The following is a 19,639-nucleotide window of genomic DNA, read 5'->3' as shown; positions in this document are numbered from 1 at the left end:
GATAATGACTTCATGGATAACGTAAGTAGCAGGAACTGATGAAAATCTCAGTCACAGAAATACTATTTTCATACTGAAGTTCATAATTTCATAGTAAAATGTGTTAGAGAAAGGGGAGACGGCCTGATGGGAGGAAATAATATGTCACTTGAACGTGCCTGTGGTTTCCTGAGGAAAACCTTTGTTAAATCTTCATTGGAAACTAAAAGCATGTTATGAGCTCATGATCCCTTCAGAGTGCTCCAGAAATTGCTGGACTGGGGTATAATTTCACAGAATTTATCTGTCAAAGCCTCTCAGCCTGTATCCGTACAAGGCAACCTGCAGCTCTTTCTGTATACTCTTCTCCTCACAGAAGGAGATGCCAAGATACCAAGACATCCAGGTAGGTTCACAAAAATGACCGCAAAATTCAATGTGGAATGAAATTTTCCTACTGATTGTGAATTTTGGCTGTGGTCACAAAGCAGAAAGCAATAATGACTTTGCGTATCTCACATTCTAAGAGACCCAGCCACCAGGGATACACTAGCCATATCCCCATGGCACCCACTAGCCATATCCCCTCCATTCCCACTATGTCCATGGTTCTCAGAGTTGCACATTAAAATAAGCTGAAGAACTTTTCCAAAATCACAGACCTGAGCCTAACCTATCAAATCAGAATCTCTGTGGTTGGGTCCAGACAATGGTATTCTTTTAAAGGCTACTCAGGTGATTCCGAGGCAGCAAGTATGGAGAATCAGTGGTCCACAGAACAGAATATTAAGACTATTTGGATTTAAACAACATTGGCTTACCGTGGATGCTCAGGCTTCCCCTTCTCTTTCTGGCCCCAGGTCAGGGAACTCTGCATTAAAGATGCCAGTTACTAGGTTTCCCAAAGGACCCACTCATGTACCCAAAAAAGAACCAGTACTTGGATACCAACCACATAGCAGCCGTAGACAACCAGGGAAGAATACCAACAGCATCAGTGAAAGCAGATGACTTTGGCTGTTTTCTGAGATTTCTCTTCTGGTCTATCCCTAAAGGAGCCACAAGCAGAAAAGGAAGGAAAGGAGAGAAGGAGAGAGGGAGGGTAAGGCCATACCTTCTTTACCATCAATACAAATCCCTCAAGCTAAGGCCTGGCTGGCTGTGGGTCAGAGAGGAGGTAAGCACTAAACTGGGTGTGGGACTGAAGATTTAACATAAACTGAGAAAAATCAAACTTTCTGCTATCTGAAAATGACAGAAGACAATCTGCACAAGATGTTGTTAAAGGATACAAAAGAAAAGTCAATTCAAATGAGTACGTTTGAAGGCGATGGGAGAAAAATAAACCACTTTCTATTTGAATTCCACCGAGTTGAGATGTTCAATAAACCACCTGCAACCAATACTGATACTTCCCACATGGATTCACCGCATTATAATTTGAGGACAGAGAAAGGAATGAATTACATAGCTCCCCGCAGTCCCTATTTCAGTGATTCTATCATAGGTAAGATACCAAATACTTCAGGAGAGAAAGAAAGGGGGACTTTACAAAAATGGGGGACAAGGGAAGATAACCCTCTTTCATTTTCTAGACCTAACCAAAAAGAGGAGTTCTTCCATTTACAGGTACACAGGGTGGGGCCCAGTCAGCTAGGGTGATTGGTTCCCTTGGGATCATCTTACTCTTCTTTTGAAATAGGTAGGTCAGAAGCAGCATCCAAGAATCATCCACTCTCTGGAGACTTACCTACTGAAGCTGCTAGAGTGACCAACAACAGGATCACCAGAACAGAAGCTGGATCTTCAACTTAGCCTTCTGAAACCTGAGGTAATAAGAGGGTTCAAAGTCTGTTCAGAATGGACCACTCCATATTTGTGGGTTGCTGGGGCTTCCTATAAATCTAAAGTTGCTTTACTGTCTCTGCTTAGTGACTCTCTTTGTTATTGACCTTGTGGTCAGCCTTGCTCACAGGTGAGAGATGAAGGAAAAGTCACGGAGACCTATACCCGGCTTACACAGTACAGCCCACCATGCACCACTCTGGAGCTTTGAGCCTTAGCAGATGACTAAGCTGTCCTGAGGAAGACCATTTTGGCAAGTACCAGATGGTTTGATTAATGGCACATTTCTTTGTGAAACACATCAGACACTGAAAGAAGAGGAAAAGAAAGATCTCTTTCCACAATCAAGCCCAAAGCCCACTGGATGTGACCGAGAGGAATCCCACTGATTGATACTTGTATTCTTTTCAATCAACCAATTTGGAATTCTTTTCATAATCACTGACAGATAAAATCCCAAAAGGGTAGTTATTATTTCTAGATGGTCCAAAATAAAGGGTATATATTCCTTAAGACTCATTCTATTCTATTAGTGTAGCACATGCTAAATAAACCTATCTATGCGGTATACAGATGGGTGAATGAATGAATCAAAGAACAAATGAACAGAGAACATACATGTTTGAGTCAGGGCAGGCCATGAGCAATTCTGTCTTGGGTGTGGAGCCTAAGGAAAGTGGAAAAAAAAAAAGAGGGGGGGACATCATAGGGGAAACAGATCTAGAAACAAAATTTACCTTATAATTTTGCCCAGAACTATGCTAGTAATAATTATTAAAGCACCACTAAGCGTCATCCCTTCATAATGAATAAACTTCAGAAGTCTCTGTTTAATGATCCAAAGTGTAAACAGCCCTGGTTTGGCCCTGAATGGTGACCCAGCCTTGGTCTTCTCATTTAAAACTGCCAGGCTTTTTCCTCCATCCACAGCTGGCAAATTGCAGAGTTTCAATATTTGAACCAGACTTGAAAACTTTATACATAATGAAATTTCAACTAAGCAAGTTCTCTGAACTCAAAGCTTTCTTGCAAATTAGGCATATCCTACGAATCCACTTTTGATAAAGTTAATGTTGAGTCCCCTTAGACAGTCGAGCTTGTGTGTTTGAGGGGTTTGACAATGCTGAATGCTGAATTTGTGATTTTAAACATGAGTTCTGGTTATTTTAAGCTATTTCTATCTCCTTGACGGCACTGTAATGAAAGAACCTCCAAGGGTGTTTTTATTCTCTCATAAGTGTTTCTAGCAGGAAAAAAAAAAGTACTTATTTGTAGAAATTTTCCATTGCCTAATAAATGTATCCATCCCCAAAAAGAATCAGTTAATAAGAGTATTCATCAATATATACAGAGTGGAAGCCAACTACCCAACATAAATCCTCATGAATCAAATATTACTTAGGTTTTCTAATTTCCTAAGAAATCAATATATAATTTAGCTGGTGATGGATGTGCAGCCACAAACCATTAACAACCTAGTTGTGAATCTCTCCAACTAAGTGTCTCCAGGCAACTGGGAACCTATCTGGATGACATAAGAAGTTCCCCTCTAAAGTTAAGATCCTAAAATGTATATTCTATTAGTCTGAAATATTACATTTGTGCCATTCCGTTGGGTTAAGTAAGGCTTTTGGAAACAAACAGAACCAGAATCTACGCCACTGGGGTATATTTTCTCCCACTCTTAAGGAGAGATTTTCAAAGAATGACACCCCTATCTCACCCCATACTCTCACTCATTCCTCCCAGTGGGAGAGTTTGCCAGAAGAAACAAACTCCTATATTTGTCTACTTGCATTTCAGCTACAAACCCTCTGAAAGATGGAAAAGGACTATCAAGCATCCTAATTATACTTTTTACATTATCTAAGTACACTTTTCATTGGAGGATAACATACACATGGAAGAGTACACAACAAGTCTACAGTTCACTGAATCTGTACTGAGTAAACACATCAACAACCCCAAAGACTCCTTTGTGTCCTATCTCGGTCATCCTTCCCAAAGTGCCTTCAATACCACAGATTAGTTTTGCTTGACCTTGAAAAGTACATAAATGCAATCTAGGTCTTTCTTTTGCACCACGGCTACAAGAGGGTACATGCTGTTGCTTGTGGCTTTGATTTGTTCAGCCTCTGCTATGTGATATTCCACTATGTGAATATACCACCTCTCGCCCATTAGACTGTGGAGGGAGATGTGAGGTATTTCGAGTTTGGGGCTAACTCGAAGAATGCTTGTACACATTTTTGTGACATACACACTAATTTCTGTTGGCTTCCTAACTAATTGCATTTTGACTACTGATAAAGATGAATCAAATGGAGTTGCCTGCCAGGGGACTGTTGATTTGTTGAGCTCATACCCACTGAATGATACACCGCAGCATCTTTCATTCCTATGGATTCGTTCCAGAGTGGAAAGAGGAAACACTATGGTCCACAGAGAATTGGATCATAACTGTGCTCAGGCAGAGAAAGAATGACATGAACAGCCCAGTAGGCTCATTTAGCTCAGATGAGATTTTGTGAGAGAGAACAGAACCTAGTATGAAAGAAATGAGCTGTATGATGAAGCTAGATTTGATGGAAGGGACCAGAGTTTTTGGAGGGTTACTTAAAGCATGAAAGCTTGCATCCCACCTGCTATCTGCCTGGCGAGACAAAGAGCCTGGAGACTAGTATGAAAGGTTGGAGGCTTACCACACTCTGTTTTGTGTGGGTTGTGTTGTTTTACTGCCTTTTTGTTTCAACAAGTCAATGGGGAAAGAGAAAACTGCATCATAATGTGTGCTCAGGCACACACAGTCACTGTGCCAGAGATGTCCACAGATGGGCCAGGGGGCCACCCTACCCAGCGAGCCAGGCTAAAGACAAACCACACAGCAGAAGCCTGTGTGTCAGGTCACAGTGGCACAGGAAGCATTTTTGATAAAGAAGAATGTCTTGGGACACCTGGATGGCTCAACAGTTGACCGTCTGCCTTTGGCTCAGGGTATGATCCCAGAGTTCTGGGATCAAGTCCCACATCGGGCTCCCTGCGAGGAGCCTGCTTCTCCCTCTGCCTATGTCTCTAACTTCTCTCTGTGTCTCTTATGAATAAATAAATGAATAAATAAAATCTTAAAAGAAAAAAAGAGTGTCTTACTAGTCCCTTACTTTCGCCAGCCCTTTGGCAGGCATTCTGACCTAGTCACTCTGAGCCGACCTAGCTCCTACTCTAAACATCAAACTCAACATTGTAGCTGGCTACAAACACCTGCAAAAATTATTCTGTGAATAACTCCAAGCAAAACTAATCATTGTAAGTATTGATAAAAATGACTTTCAAGGTTAAAAAGCACTGCCATTTATAGATAAGCTAAGAGAACACACAAGCATCACATCACCACCACACTTGGCATCCAGTACCCTCCCACACACTGAGAAATCGGCCCTGATTCCTGGGTCCAGACCAGAAGAACTCCAGATTCTTTTGTTCAACAGATTCATTCTATTTATTGAGTATTTAATTTGCACCAATTATGAGATCACTAGCAACAGAGAAGCACTTTCTCTGGTTAGATATCTCTCCTCTGAGTACCTTTTCATAGAACTTCACTTCTCAGAGTGTCCCACAGAACACTTACCTTTCAAAATGCTCTGCTGCAAGATGGTTTTGAAGACAGGTAACTTTTGGAAACCCTCCCTATCATGTTCCTTTTTCATAGCTCCATACTGTATATGAATATATTCAAGGCTCTAAGAACTTCTGCAATAAATAAGCATGTTTAATTCTCTTTAACCTAACATCTGCCAAACTTATTTGATCTGGGAATTCTATTTATATGACACAGTATTTGTGGGTCATAATTTGAGAAATGATGTTATGAAGACCATTCATTAAAGAGACTGCATTAACTCATCCAGGAAGGTTTTTCGGATGGCCTTCACTACAACTAAATGCTCAGAGGAGAGGCCTGGGTTGGCAGTTGTTCTCAAGGACTCACTGGGTAGCCTTGCCTTCATTTGCAAATAATCAAGTTCCTCTGTGTTCTGCAAAACCCAATTTCCTTATCTATAATATGTACAGTACAAATTAATATACTTACTTTGAAGAACCACTGCATTAGAAATATATGTTAAGTCCTTAAAATATAAATATATATACACAACAAAAGATACTCATCATTATTACTAAGTCTATGTAAACTACAGTCTTTCTTCATAAGAGCCAATTCTCTAGATTAAGGATCCACCATAATGACATATGCACCTTTTTTTCAACTAGAGATCATAATCCTTAGGTCTTCTAGCAAGTGAGGGAGATTTGAGCATGCCCAGGAAGAAGTTGCCTCTTGGGAAGAATCACCTTCCTTTTAGTAATGTCCTCCTCACTTGCTAGCCAGGCACTGTTCCATAAAACTTAAAGCAATGGTGGAAATGTGGCCAGTGTCCTCTGTGTTGGACAGTGTAGTTCTAGACTCCACTCACTGGCATGAGCTCTTTCCTCTCTTCCTCCCCAAATCTGGGTCTTCCACAGGTCAGCAGAGCCCTGGGTCACCCGTACTACGGCAGGTCAGTTGTAAAGGCTGCTTCGTAATTAGGGTTGATGTGAAGTTTGGGTTGGTGACAACGTTGTCTGCTGGGTTGATATAAGGAGTGCTGGAGAAGGTTCTTGTGAAGGCAAAACCCTTGCACAGGCATAGTGTCCCACTGCCTTGTCATCGTTAACTTCTTTGGAAGTGGATCATACCCCTTGAAAGCAGCTGCTAAATGAATGTTTTGGATGAGAAGATACAGTAAGTAAGACATTACCAGTGAAAAATACCTTTGTCCCACCAAATTCATCCACTCCATGGGAGAGAATAGGACCACCAGGGAATGAAATGTTAGGTGGTTAAGTTTTGATAGAAAGAAATAATCCTGGGTATGGAGAACTGATCACACCATGGGATAATGCACTGGGAATAGCTAAGCAGCGAATCAGAGGTGGAGGTGCTGAGGGCTTAGTCTCAGGGTATTTGGGAAACAAAATCTTGAAAGAGAAAAGATAGAAGGTTCTAGGGGTGATTGTGCAGTTGCATCGAAACGGTCTTAGAATGACTCCATATATTTTGGTTTTATCCTCTCCTCTAAGTAAGCCACTGAGTTGAGGAATTTCAGGAATCTCTAAATTCTGTCCTCTTTCATTCTCTCTTCCCCAACCCCTAGCGTGGGCTACTAACTACTTTCTGCCAAACACACCACTTTCCAAGTCCACGAAGCCAGGGCATTCCAAGAGGGCTTCCAGGTTTAAATATCCCCTGTGTCAGTTAAGACCATACCTTCAGCAGAAGAAAGTGGTTTTAAATTTCTTAAAATTGGCTGCTGTTCCCATATCGTTTCAGATTTGAAGGAGAAAACCATTTACCTTCCTCAGGAATATTTTTTTAAATAAATTGCTCATTTTTATTTATAAAGAATGATTAAGGCTTTGGGGAGAAGATCTCTGGAGTTAAAAGTTTCTCTAACAAACCTTATGGCAGCTCTACCCCAGCAATGCCAAGATACTCATGTAGCCAGCTCACTTGTGTATCTCTTTGTTTAAAATTGAAGCAAAGGCTCTGGGGGAGAAGAAGAGAGACAGACAGACAGAAAGATATATACACGTAGGTATCAGAGCAGTACACCTTGAGTTGACTTTTTAAATAGGCTTAACTTCAGTACAACTATAAAGGACAGAGAATATGCAGATGATTAGGGAAAATGACACCTTATCCCACATTAGAGCAAAATTTCACAGTCAGCTTTTTAAAAAAACAAATCATTTAAAACACTTCCCTCAAGCAAGAGTTAAAACCAAGGAACTTACATCACTGAAGCCAAAGCAGGAAGAAACAGCCAGAAAATACCACATACAGAATTCAGGCAAGGAGTTCCAAGTAGCGTTCCGACAGGCGGAATATGGATTAATCGGGGAAGCCCATGAGATCTCCTTTTCAGGAGAATTTTTAGAACAGGATAAAACCACCTAGCACATCTCCTTAGAAGTCAGGGGAAAACCAGAACAGCAGAGCTTTCTCAGGTCTCTTCCATGTGTATTGACAATGGGTTAGAAATAGAGCATTTCCATGGCAGAGTCAGTGTTAAGTGCTAGCTGCATGTCAAGCCTTCCAGTGGCCAGCTCAGGGTTTGGTTCCTGTTCCTTTTCACTGTGTGGATTTATTACAGGCAGGTTCCCAAGACACAGAAGCTCAATGTTCCTCCTGCCCGCCTCCCTCAACTTGCACTCGTGTTTGGTTTGATGAATCACTTTAATATATACTAAAGGGTTGAAAAATAAAAATCAATGTATGCCAATCAATAGACCTCTAGAAAGAATCATGGTTTCTCAGCTTTGCTTGTCTATAAAGGGAAATGCTCTTGCAGCCTAAAAATGTACTAAGTAGAAAAGAAAAGACTAATAATGTAGGAGCTAAGTTGTGATTAAACCAAAGTCACCGCCAACTGGTCTCATCACAAAGTGAGCCAGGTGTTTTCCCAGAGTTCTGTGCTTTCACATTTCACATACTTCATTTCACATAATGAAGCACCAGAGAAGGGGCAACCAGAGAAAGCAGACCCACTGCAGAAAAATACTCACGGCTGGAAGAAATACAGGACTCAGATCTCATGGCCTTTGTCTCTTCCATCCACCCTATTCCTATTCTGGGCCGTCCCAAAGGGCATTTGGATCAGAAGGAACAGCTTGGGAGGGAGTCCCCATGTTGTTCTGATTTAATGGGCATGGCTAACAGATAGCCTGACCAGAGACATCTTCTACTGACTCTGATCACAGCAGAAACGGAAACCTCTCTTTTGAGATTTTTATGGATAGGAGCCCTCAAAGACTTCTTTTTGAAAGCAGAAAGTAGGTAGAGTGTGTTATAGCCTGTTCATAGGCACCCACAACTAGTATGCCCATATAAGTCAGTCCCCTGGTCTCTACCCCTAAAAGCATTCCACAATGGAAGGATAAAAGTTGACCTGGAAAGGGGAACAGGGAGGTTAAAACCAATCAAGAGTCTCAAAGTTAACAATTCACCTCGGATCATCCCTGCATTCATCTCTTGGGAATGACAATTCAAAACTAAGCCAGCTTTAAGCTTTCATGGCAGCAACCGCATCAGGACCACCTCCACCCTAGGCATTTGGCTGCATACGGAGGCAAGAAAACCCACAAGCCTTCATTATGTTCATTATGTTATGGTAAGTTCCAGAGGGAATCACTGTTGAAAGCTGAGATCTGCACCCTCTCTATAGGCCTCCATGGAAGAACCATTTCACTTAGCAAAGCCAAGGAATTCTGTTCCCACTTTTTTTTCTTTTTTAAGATTTTATTTATTTTTTCATGAGACACACACACACACAGAGAGAGAAAGAGAGAGAGAGAGAGGCAGAGACACAGGCAGAAGGAGAAGCAGGCTCCATGCAGGGAGCCTGATGTGGGCTCCATCCTGGGACTCCAGGATCACACACTGGGCCAAAGGCAGGTGCTAAACCGCTGAGCCACCCAGGGATCCCCTTCTGTTCCCATTCTTAAGAGTCAAAATTTTCTGGAGCAAAAAAAAAAAAAAAAAAAAAAAAAAATACACCTAGCTCTCATTCCCAGGAGCCCAGCTTTGCACAATTTGTATAATTATCTGGTTCACCAATATCTCCTCTCTAGGCTTGGTAGTGCTGTCTAGCTCTCAAAGTTCTACATCTTCCAAGGTTGGTACAAATGACCCCCCCCACATACCTGAAACCTTTACTCACTCCACAACTCTTTCCTTCCTCCTCTTCCATGAGTTGGAGACTCTCCCTCTCCAACTCTCTAAGACATTTCTCTATTTTTCTTTCCAACCAGCAGTCTTCTAAAATACCTCTCTACCTAGAAGATGAATAATCGGTACATATGAACGTCTCCCATAAACAAAATGCCATAACCTTTCCTGATTCCAGTTACACAACTGCCATCCCATCTGGACTCCATGAAGCCTGCAATACGGCTACCACAGACCTTCCCACCATCCTGGTCTGCTCTCCCTTCCTCATGACGATGGAAGCGGCGCAGACCTCAAGCAGGCACTCCCCATCCCTGTCTTCCTTGATCTCAACAGCACTGTCCAAAAGAAGCCTGACGTGAGCCACATCTTAAATTCACATTTTCTGATCATCACATTCAAAACATAAAAAGAAAATGGGGAAGATTAACGTAAGCAACATATCTCATTTAGCCCAATGCGTCCACACTGAGATCTCAACATGCAATCAAGATAAAGAAATTATTAGCGAGCTCTTTTACACTCTTTCTCCCTATTTACTTATTGGAATCTGGTATATATCTCACATTTACAGCACATCTCAATTTAGATGTTTATGTTTTCTTACGAAGTATTTGGCCTTGATCTCAGTTTCATATAAATCATGACAGAAAAGTAGATTCACGTGCCCAAGCTGTTCCCAACAGACAAAAAGTTCTCCAGTAACTCAATCAGTTGTTACATGTAAATTATTAGTTAAAATTAAAAATTCAGTTCTACCTACAATCCTCCTTGTTTCATCAGACTTCAGATTCCAATGGCAAGCGGCATTTCTCCTTGTTCATCAACAGTACTTCCAAATATAAAACACCCTCTTCTTGGAAGCTCGTATCACCTTCTCCCTGCACGTTGCCCAGCACCCCCTAGATGTCCCCCTATGCCTGTCAGACTCTGGCAGCTGGCTCCTGCTCTTCCTGTCCACCTCTAGCTCTTGTGCTCTGGATAACCTCAGGGCTGTGTCATATGCCAGCCAACACCTGCCCTCAGAGCACGGTGACCTCTGAATTCCAGGATCTTCGGCTCTTCTCCATTTCAGATGCCCACATCCACAGCTATCTTCTAGATCTTGTCATGACCCTGAATTGGCCCACATCGAGTCTAACGCCCCATTCCGTGTCTTCACTCTAAACTTCTCATCCTCCCATTCCTCTGACTTTATGAAAACTCAATCCCCCGAGACTTCTCTTCCACCCCAGTCCACTGCCCTCACTCCCATCCTCACAGCACAGTAAGTGGGTCAGGAACAGAGCTCCTGAAACCAGACTCTGTGAGGTTGCACCCAACCTCGGCCACTTACAGGCTACGTGGCCTTGGAGAAATTATTCAACCTCTCTCACTTAGCTCTCTCTGCTGTTAAAATGAGGGGAACAACCCTGTCAAACAGGCTGTGTGAAGATCAACCATAAAGCACTTAGCACCATGTGGTCGTTATGTCAATTTGTTAAACTGGGCCAGAGTAGAACAATAGTCTCCCCAACCACTCTTTGTCCTTCTGTCCAGCCACTGGGCAAAACCACACCCATGTCACTGCTGCCATCTGCCTTCCTACTCTCTACATGGCCAACCACATCCTCCTGGGGAAAATGCCAGCAGGCTGCAAACTGGCGCTCCCAAAAATGCAGTCTCTGACACCAGCATTACTGTGTGAGCAATCTGCATGTCCGCCGTCAGCTCTTTCCACCATTCCCCACGCCTAACAGGCTTTTCCCCCATCAGAAGTGGAGGCTACAACAGCCGAGGGAAGCGCTAGCAAACTTCTAATGAGAAATTTCTGGAGAACTGAACACGAGTCAGAAACTAATGGGGTTTTCTTATTATTACTTTGCTTGACTTCGAACTGAAGTAATCATTATGTTATAGAAAAAGGTAAATGACCTCTGCCCAGCCTAGCTCCTATCTAGAGGGCCAAATTTGTCCATAGACTCAAGGAGCTGGGATTTTATCATCAAAACAGAGCAGTGGTGGAGCAAAAGCAACCTAAAGAAGACTTGGAAACGAAGCTGAAGGAAGACAGGAATGTCTGAGAGAGAGAGAGAGAGAGAGAGAGAGAGAGAGAGAGAGAGGCACTTAGAGGCCAACACCACCACAGGCTGGGTAATGGCCCTCAGAGAGGCCCACATCCACAGCCCTAGAACCTGTGAGCATGACTTAAGGCAATATGCAGATAGGATTATCTGATGGATACTGAGGTGGGGAGAAGTTCCTATGTTACGTGGTGGGTCCCAAATATAATCACAAGTGTCCACAGAAGATGGAGGTTGAGGGAGATTGGAGGTTGAGGGAGATTGGATGCTGAAGTAGAAGTTGTCACAACAGAAACAAGAGATTGGAATGATGTCAGGGAATGTCAAGGCAGCCTCCAGATGCTAGAAAAGGCAAGAAAAGAGATCCTCCCTAGGGCCTGTAGAAGGAACCAGCCCTGCCACACCTTGACTTGAGCTCAGTGACACTGATTTTGGAATTCCAAACTGCAGAACTCTAAGAGAAGAAAGTTCTGTTGTGTTAAGCCAGCAGCACTGTGGTAATTTGTCGCAGCAGCAGTCAGAACCTAATACACACAGGCCATGAGGAAAACCTCAGGTGCTCCAGAAACCTTGCAAGAGGCCAGGCCCAGCCTGTGCCATGAGGGGACACTCAGATCTGGTCGTGAGGGTCTCAGCCCTGATGCTCAGACTGGCCAACGAAGGAGACTCATCAGGACAGCCCTGGGTCAGCGCACGCCTGCATTCAACACTGCTTTGGATGCCATCACCCTGCTCAGAGGGGCTGCTGAGCCTCCTGGTCTGAAAAACAAGATACTCTAGGTGCTCCCAGAATTAATAGACTCTTCACAAACCTCTAAGCATTGGAGACCCCAGAGAACCAAAATGAATGGGGTATGTTCAGAACATAAATCTCTACGTAGATCTGTTAGGGGTCAAACTGTGTTCCCCCCAAATTCACAGGCTGGAGTCTCAACACCAGTACTTTGCAATGGGACTTTATTTGGAAATGGAGTCATTGTAGCTGTAAAGAGGGAAGATGTCACTGGTGTGGGGAACCCCTACTCCAGTATGCCCAGTGTCCTCATAGAAGAGGGAAAATCGGACACAGATACTCCCATGAGCACATCATGTGAAGATGGGAGTGCTGAGGCCACAAGCAAGAAATCACCAGGGGCAAGTCCTAGAAAGATCCTCCCCCCCCCCCCGCCCCACCCCCAGCTTCAGAGGGAGCCCGGCCCTGCCCGAACCCTGGGCTCCAACTTCTGGCCTCCAGAGTCCTGAGACAATACTTTGTTAAGGGCAGCCCTAGCCCATGAATGCGAAATCCTGACAGAAAGGAAAGAAACTAAAGCTGCCCGCCCCCCCACCCACCCCCGGAAGAACAGGCCCCAAAGAAGGAGCTGGATTCAGACGGTAAAGCTCAGCCGGGTGGGCTACAAAGGGAGGAGCAGAGACAGGGAAATGCGGCCCTTCTGGCGCCATCCCCAGCCCCGCTGCAGACAGAGCCGTGGAGGACCTGGAGGACGGGGCTTCTGCTGCCCTGTGAGGCCAGGCCCCAAGGCTAGAGAGAACCAGAAGCTAGGCAAAGCCAAAGGTGGAGGTGATGGGCTGTTCAGGAGACCCTGGGGCACACGTCTTGAAAGTACCAGCCTCAGCTGCTGTGAGGGGGATTCTCTCTAAGGCAACTGTGAGCCCCAAGCAGCTCACGTGGCCGAGGCGGCCAGAGCAGGAGCCAGAGCCATGACAGTGGCGTCTAGAGTTCTCCTTCCATTTCTCTGGCCGTAGGGGGGCGCTGTGAAGACAGCCTTGGGGTCTCCTGAGATGAAGACATTCAGCAAGGCCAGGACAGTGAGGACACCGTGAGGGAATCATTCATGTCTGTGAAATTGTGCTTCCATAAATTATAGGTTTACAACCTCTGCTGTTAAGAGGGAGAAAAAGAGTGGTTTCTACTGAGAATTAGAGGGAAAAAAATATTGTAACTGAATGAAAGAGAACAGAGCTCCTAACCAGAGGAGAGGCTCCTTGAAGAAGACAGAGATCAACACATGGAACCTCACTAGCTTCCACCCTGGCTTCCCTCCAGTGGTGGTGGGTGAACCATAGCTCAGCCCCCCACCGTCCCTGGTTATGCTCATGCCCTCCCTGAGCTTGCAGGCTCACAGAGCAGGGGTCACCTTCTCTTGCATCTAGAACAGTCCCCACATGGTCCCTGTGACTTACTTACAAAAACAGAAGCACTAAGTCACGTCAGCTCAGAGGTACCATCCTTTAAAGGATCATATACAAGGAACAATCCTTGATTACTGAGTTCTTAGCATAAGCGTCCTTAGCCCAAGCCTTGATGGGCCACAGCTGAGGGGACTCAGGGCCCAGAATATGTGGTCCAGAGACAAATTTACTGTTCTGACTTTGTTTCCCTAACTACATAATTCACCAGAAAATTCTCTCTTGTCCTTCAGTATTGAGAACATATTAATTCCGCTCCCTTCTCCCCACACACCCCACTCACTCTCCAGGGGCTCCATTCCCCAGATCCCTACCAGCCCTCAAGTTCTATTCCTTGGAGATCCTCCTCCTCTTACAGAGAACCCTCTCGTGGCTGTTTTCTTGGGAATTAGTCTTTTCTCCTAGAATTCCTCTGCAACTTTGACAATCCTACCACCAAAACAAAAACCAAACACCACTCACCCAAGTCCTCAGCACATGCAGCCTAAGGCGACGAGAGCCCAGAGGGGGTTGCAGTGTGACTAAGCAAACAATAAATAATCTTGAAGTGAATATTAAAAATCCCCTTTTGGGCAGCCTAGGTGGCTCAGCGGTTTAGCGCCGCCTTCAGCCCAGGGTGTGATCCTGGGGTCCTGGGATAAAGTCCTGCATCAGGGCTCCCTGCATGGAGCCTGCTTCTCCCTCTGCCTGTGTCTCTGTCTCCCTCTCAATCTCTCTCTCTCTCTCTCTCTCAGGAATAAATAAAATCTTTTTAAAAAATAAAAAATAAAAATAAAAATCCCTGTTTGCCCATGCCTCCACTGGGAAGGTCTCTTGGTCCACCCCTTCCAATGCTCCACGCTGCTGCACTGTGATCCCCTCACCCACTACCTCAACACAAGGTGTGTCCTATGATGACGCTACTTCCTCCAGGCCACACCCCCAGGGCATCACCTTCCTCCCTACAGGGCTCACAGAGCTCTTCCTAAATTAAGACAGTGCCCTCCCAAAGATATTTTTCTGGTGCTCATGAATAGGATGGCAAGTTTTCCATAACGATACTATTCAGATCTGGTTAAAACTGGCTGGTTAATTTTTTTTTTAATTTTGCCTGGTTTTCCTTATTTTTAAGAACCAATTAATGTGATTTGTTTTTTGTTTTTAGTTTACTGCTGTATTTAGCTTGAGTTCCTACTTATAAATAAACCTACTCTGGCTCACCTACTCCATTCGTTTTTGCTTTATATCATGTTTTGACAAATTCTGACAAAGTTATAAAAGAATACGAAGCAACCAACTGCCTTCACTTCGAACTCATCTTAAAAAGTTCAATTTTATTCTTGCTAATAACCCAGGAAATTGATACTTACAAAAACTGGAAAATCTTGTTTTTCTAACTATGATAAAAAAAAATTGTCACTCCTACTCAAAAGTAATTATACTAACAGCTTATAAGAAGAATTTATATTGAGTTATTAAATTAGTGACAAATGTATTTTCTTCTAGTCCGGGAATAACCTATAAATGATTTCACACATACTTGGACCCCTACAGTGCCCTTAAATTCATTTCTTCTCATGGTAAATTTTTAAAAAGCAGGGAGGAGAAAAAAAAATGTTTTTGCTAATATGTTTTGGTAATTTAACTCTTTCCGAATCTCTCCCACATCCTTCAGAGACCAGGAGTTGTGTATATTCCAGTCATCTCCTCAAAAGTGAATTCTATTTGAGTGGAAGAAAAAGTTTTAGTGACAAGAATACAGATGGATGTGTAGGCATTTGCATTCTCTGCCATGTTCTACCCCTCTAACTCTGAATAAGCTATTTAGCCTCTTTGAGACTCAGTTTCCCCATTCATACCTTGAAGTTCCAAGTAACTGTATCCAAAATCTCAAAAGAGGCAAGAGGGATTACCAAGTGGTAATTACTTTGATGGCAGTACTGGGTTGGCCTTTTTATCGTCTGGAATATTTTTCAACTCTGTAGGAGCAGAGTTTAACCTGCAAATTTTGGTCCAGTAGGAACTGGTGGGGTTCAGGACACACCGCCCCAAAGCAGAACACTTTGGCATATTCATTATCTTAAGGTAATGAATATATGAAAAATGAAGAAAGCAGGAAGGTCACTCTGACCCCATGTCTCCCATTCCTCCCCCACCCCGCCCGTCCTTCCCTGAAACAGGCTTGAAATTCCAAGTGAAAGGTATTTTCCCATACCAGGGGGAAGGAGATTGCTCTTATCACCAAAGATAGGGGGTGTGGGGCTGAGACATCTGTGCAAACAAATCTTATTAAACTAACCCTTATCTTCCTGGTTACTTCTTTACCATTTACCACCTCTAGCCCAAACACCTCTGATTTGTCAATTTTTCACAAATGTATTGTTTCTTTGGCTAAAAGGTATAAAAGTGTCCTGCTCTCTTTCACTTAAAAATCCCCTTGATGAGTCAGCTAAAAAAAAAAAATAGCAATTTTATTCATCTCAACCCTGAGTACACATATTTTTAATAAGCTTCGTGTCAAAACAGGAGGGGCACATAAAGCACATCTGCTGTCACGAGGTTGTCCTGAGGAAAGGCAATTGTATGATTGATCAAGTTTAGAACTGAACTAGCTGCTTTCTTCATGAAACAACATCTTTACTCGAAAGAATGACTGAAACTGGTTGGTGGACATTTCCCCAACAACAAATCAGTTATGCCTGTCACTTCAAGGAAAAGTGACAGTATTTGTCAGCTACGATAAAAATTTGAGCTCTTAAGCAAAAAAATAGCATTTTGGAAAATTTCGATCTACCCCCAGGATACTGACAACTTCCAAATACTCAAAGACTTGGGTGATAAGATGGCTGGTGATATAAACAACTGTGATTTTTTTTTTTTTTACACCATGTAACAAAACATGTCAACAAAACAGGTCCTTTGGAACAACTTTGTAACTTAATGACCTAATATTTTCCAAACGTCCAATGCACCAGGCAACAAAATCACGTCCGAATAAACAACCCATGCAGAGTGCAAAACAGACCAGTGGATTTTAATATACAGAGGGAAAAAATTAATTGACATGTTCTCAGATTCTCCATCACAACTAAAGGTTAAGAAACTACCTCTTGCTGGGGTTGAGCTGAAGTTTATTATCAAAAAAGAATATTCACAAGCTGAAGCTGCTCGCTGCATTGCCTTTACTTGCCTGCCTGAGGCCCTCACATCACACCTGCTTGACTGGGAGGCATAGTGAATATGAGAAGTACACAAGGTTCTCCCTCGGCTCTAGGAAGAAATAAATTGTAAACTGTTAAAAAAAAGAAAAAGAAGAAAGAAGAAGAAGAAACCAAGGCAATAAGTTGTCCTTTTCCAACCGGATGTCCAGGTAAGTTCACACTTTCTTCACGTGCTTCAACCAACACAACGTATTACAACAGAATGAGTGTGGGAGCAGAGTGCTATACAGCTATCTCCCTGTAAGCAGACTTTATAGAGATTTATAAAAATATAAAACGATGTCACTCTTCTAAGTTATTTGTTTTGGATCAGATAGTTATTTTTCATAAAATATCTGTTTTTTATGGTAACATATAATGGATTTATTATTGTTATTCTTAAGCAAAGAAATATTTTCAGTGTCTTAATTTCTACTAGGGGAAAGATTAATAGATAAAATGAAAGCTCTTTAAAAACCTCAGTAATATTTAATAGTGTAAAATGGACGGAAACCAAAAAGGGTGAGAACTGCTCTCTAAGCAGGGGGGTTTAGGTTATCGACCGATAGCTTTGTTTAATATGCAGGTTAGAAGACCAACACGGTCCTATCCCAGAGCCTATCAGTGCCCCTGCCCCTAAGTGAAGGACTAACAATATTCCCCATTCATACCAGGAGCTACCATAACACAACATCTCTACTTATCTACACCATGGGCTTCTCTGCAGCCAACTGTAAGCATCCTGTGAATAAGAACCACAACTTCTATTCCCTTGTGCCTGCTAAGTACCTTACAAATGGCAAAGAGATGATGGGTTGATTTTCATCATAAAAATATATCTCCCAAGAGGCTATGTTCTCCTGAAGATGGACTCAACCAGCTTGCTGGTAACTCAACCAATTTGTAAGTAACACTTCCACAGCCTGGGATGAAGTACACTGTGCCTCTTTTCTAGAAGCATCATTCTCTTCAATCAAAAGGGCGTGAGAAAAGGAGGACTCCTATCTAGTCAGCCAAACCAACCCAAGTTGAGTTTTTCAGTCTAGTGTTGCAACCGGATCCCCCACATCCTGAGGGCTACATTTATCACCACGGCACACTGAAACAAATTAACACAGGCATGACAAGTAGAGAAGAGGCAGTTGAGTTTAATAATCTTACATCTGTAAAGGATTTCTTACCTCTCCCTGGATTCTCAGAACATTGAGAATTCTCACTGCCATGAGAAAGGGTGGCTATTTTTACTTCTTATTAACCAATGAGCAAGCAGGCAAGGAGATGAAATCACCCACCAATGCCCATATAACAGCTTGGGGCACAGCGCAGAGCCCCCTCACTTCCCTGAAGGAACTCTGACTCCTGCTGCCATTTTGTTTTTGAAAGCGGTGGGGGGAAGACCATCAGTCATCTTTGCTCTTTTCTGGCTTCACTCTTGCTTATTGTGGGCTCTAATTCTTTGATTTGGATGCAAGAGTATTTCTTTTTTTAAATAAACTGCATCATTATCTAGAAAATTTTCTTCTTTAAAAATGTCCAGTATGTCTCTGAGATTCCTTATTGGCACCTCTATAAAACACAACTCAACACAACTTGGCCAGAAACAGGTCAACGTCACTCCATGGCATAATAATGCAATTACCTGCCTCTTCTCTTATTTCTTACCTAGTAATATGTGTCAAAGTCCTGAGGTGTAACGTACAGTGACGTGTATAACCTGGCAATACACATTCCCATATTTTCTCAATGGTTAGATACAGATCAAGTCTGGAGAGCACTTTCCAAAAATACTTTGCTGTTAGAAAAGATACAGAACCTCAAAGCCAAAACACTCCAGGAATGTCAGGGCTTTCTACCCTCATGTCGCTCAATTATTCCAGGTGTCTGAAATTATCATTTGGGAACTAGCACACTAGTGATACAGAATGCAGGTGGAAGGCCATCTGGGTCTCTATGACTAAGAGACGGGTATTTATAAACAGGCTCACTTATTTTTACTCCCCGGCTGTAAATACATAAGGTATCTTCTAGAGAGACCACCAATACTCCGATGCATAATTTTCAAAGACATCACAGATTTCTTTTTTTTTTTAATTAATTTTTTTTTTGACATCACAGATTTCAAGCAGGGGCAGATTTGTACTCAGATCTGACAGTCCACTCTCACCGTAATCAGGTTATGACTGTTTTGCCAGGGACCTCTCACCCTCACAGGGCCACATCAAGCCACGGGTAGCAGAACGTGCACCTATACTCACCTGGACCAGCTCCCATTCCAGGATTCAGGCCTTCCAAAGACACAGGTCTCGTGGAGGTCCTCTGAGATTTGTGGCTCTTTCATTTCACAAATATTAATAAGGGCAAGGAATGCTGGACTTGAGCGAGGGCTGTTTCCTTAAATCCCAGGGAGATGAGAGCTCACAATGATCTATGGAGAAGTTCCTCCTGCCCTCCACTCCTTACTGCCTTGCCCTACTCTCGGCTGTCTCTTCTGCCAAAGCCACAGCTCCATCAGACAAGGGCCTCCGGGGAAGCCGAGGCACAGGAGCTCCGGAGCTTCCCTGTTGCTGACCCCCACCTCCAGGAAGGTGGGACAGGCCTGCGAGGGCCGTGCCCTAACC

This window comes from Canis lupus, chromosome 2 (assembly GCF_011100685.1).
Source record: "Canis lupus familiaris isolate Mischka breed German Shepherd chromosome 2, alternate assembly UU_Cfam_GSD_1.0, whole genome shotgun sequence".
Lineage (NCBI taxonomy): Eukaryota > Metazoa > Chordata > Mammalia > Carnivora > Canidae > Canis > Canis lupus.
This window is presented reverse-complemented; position numbering follows the sequence as displayed.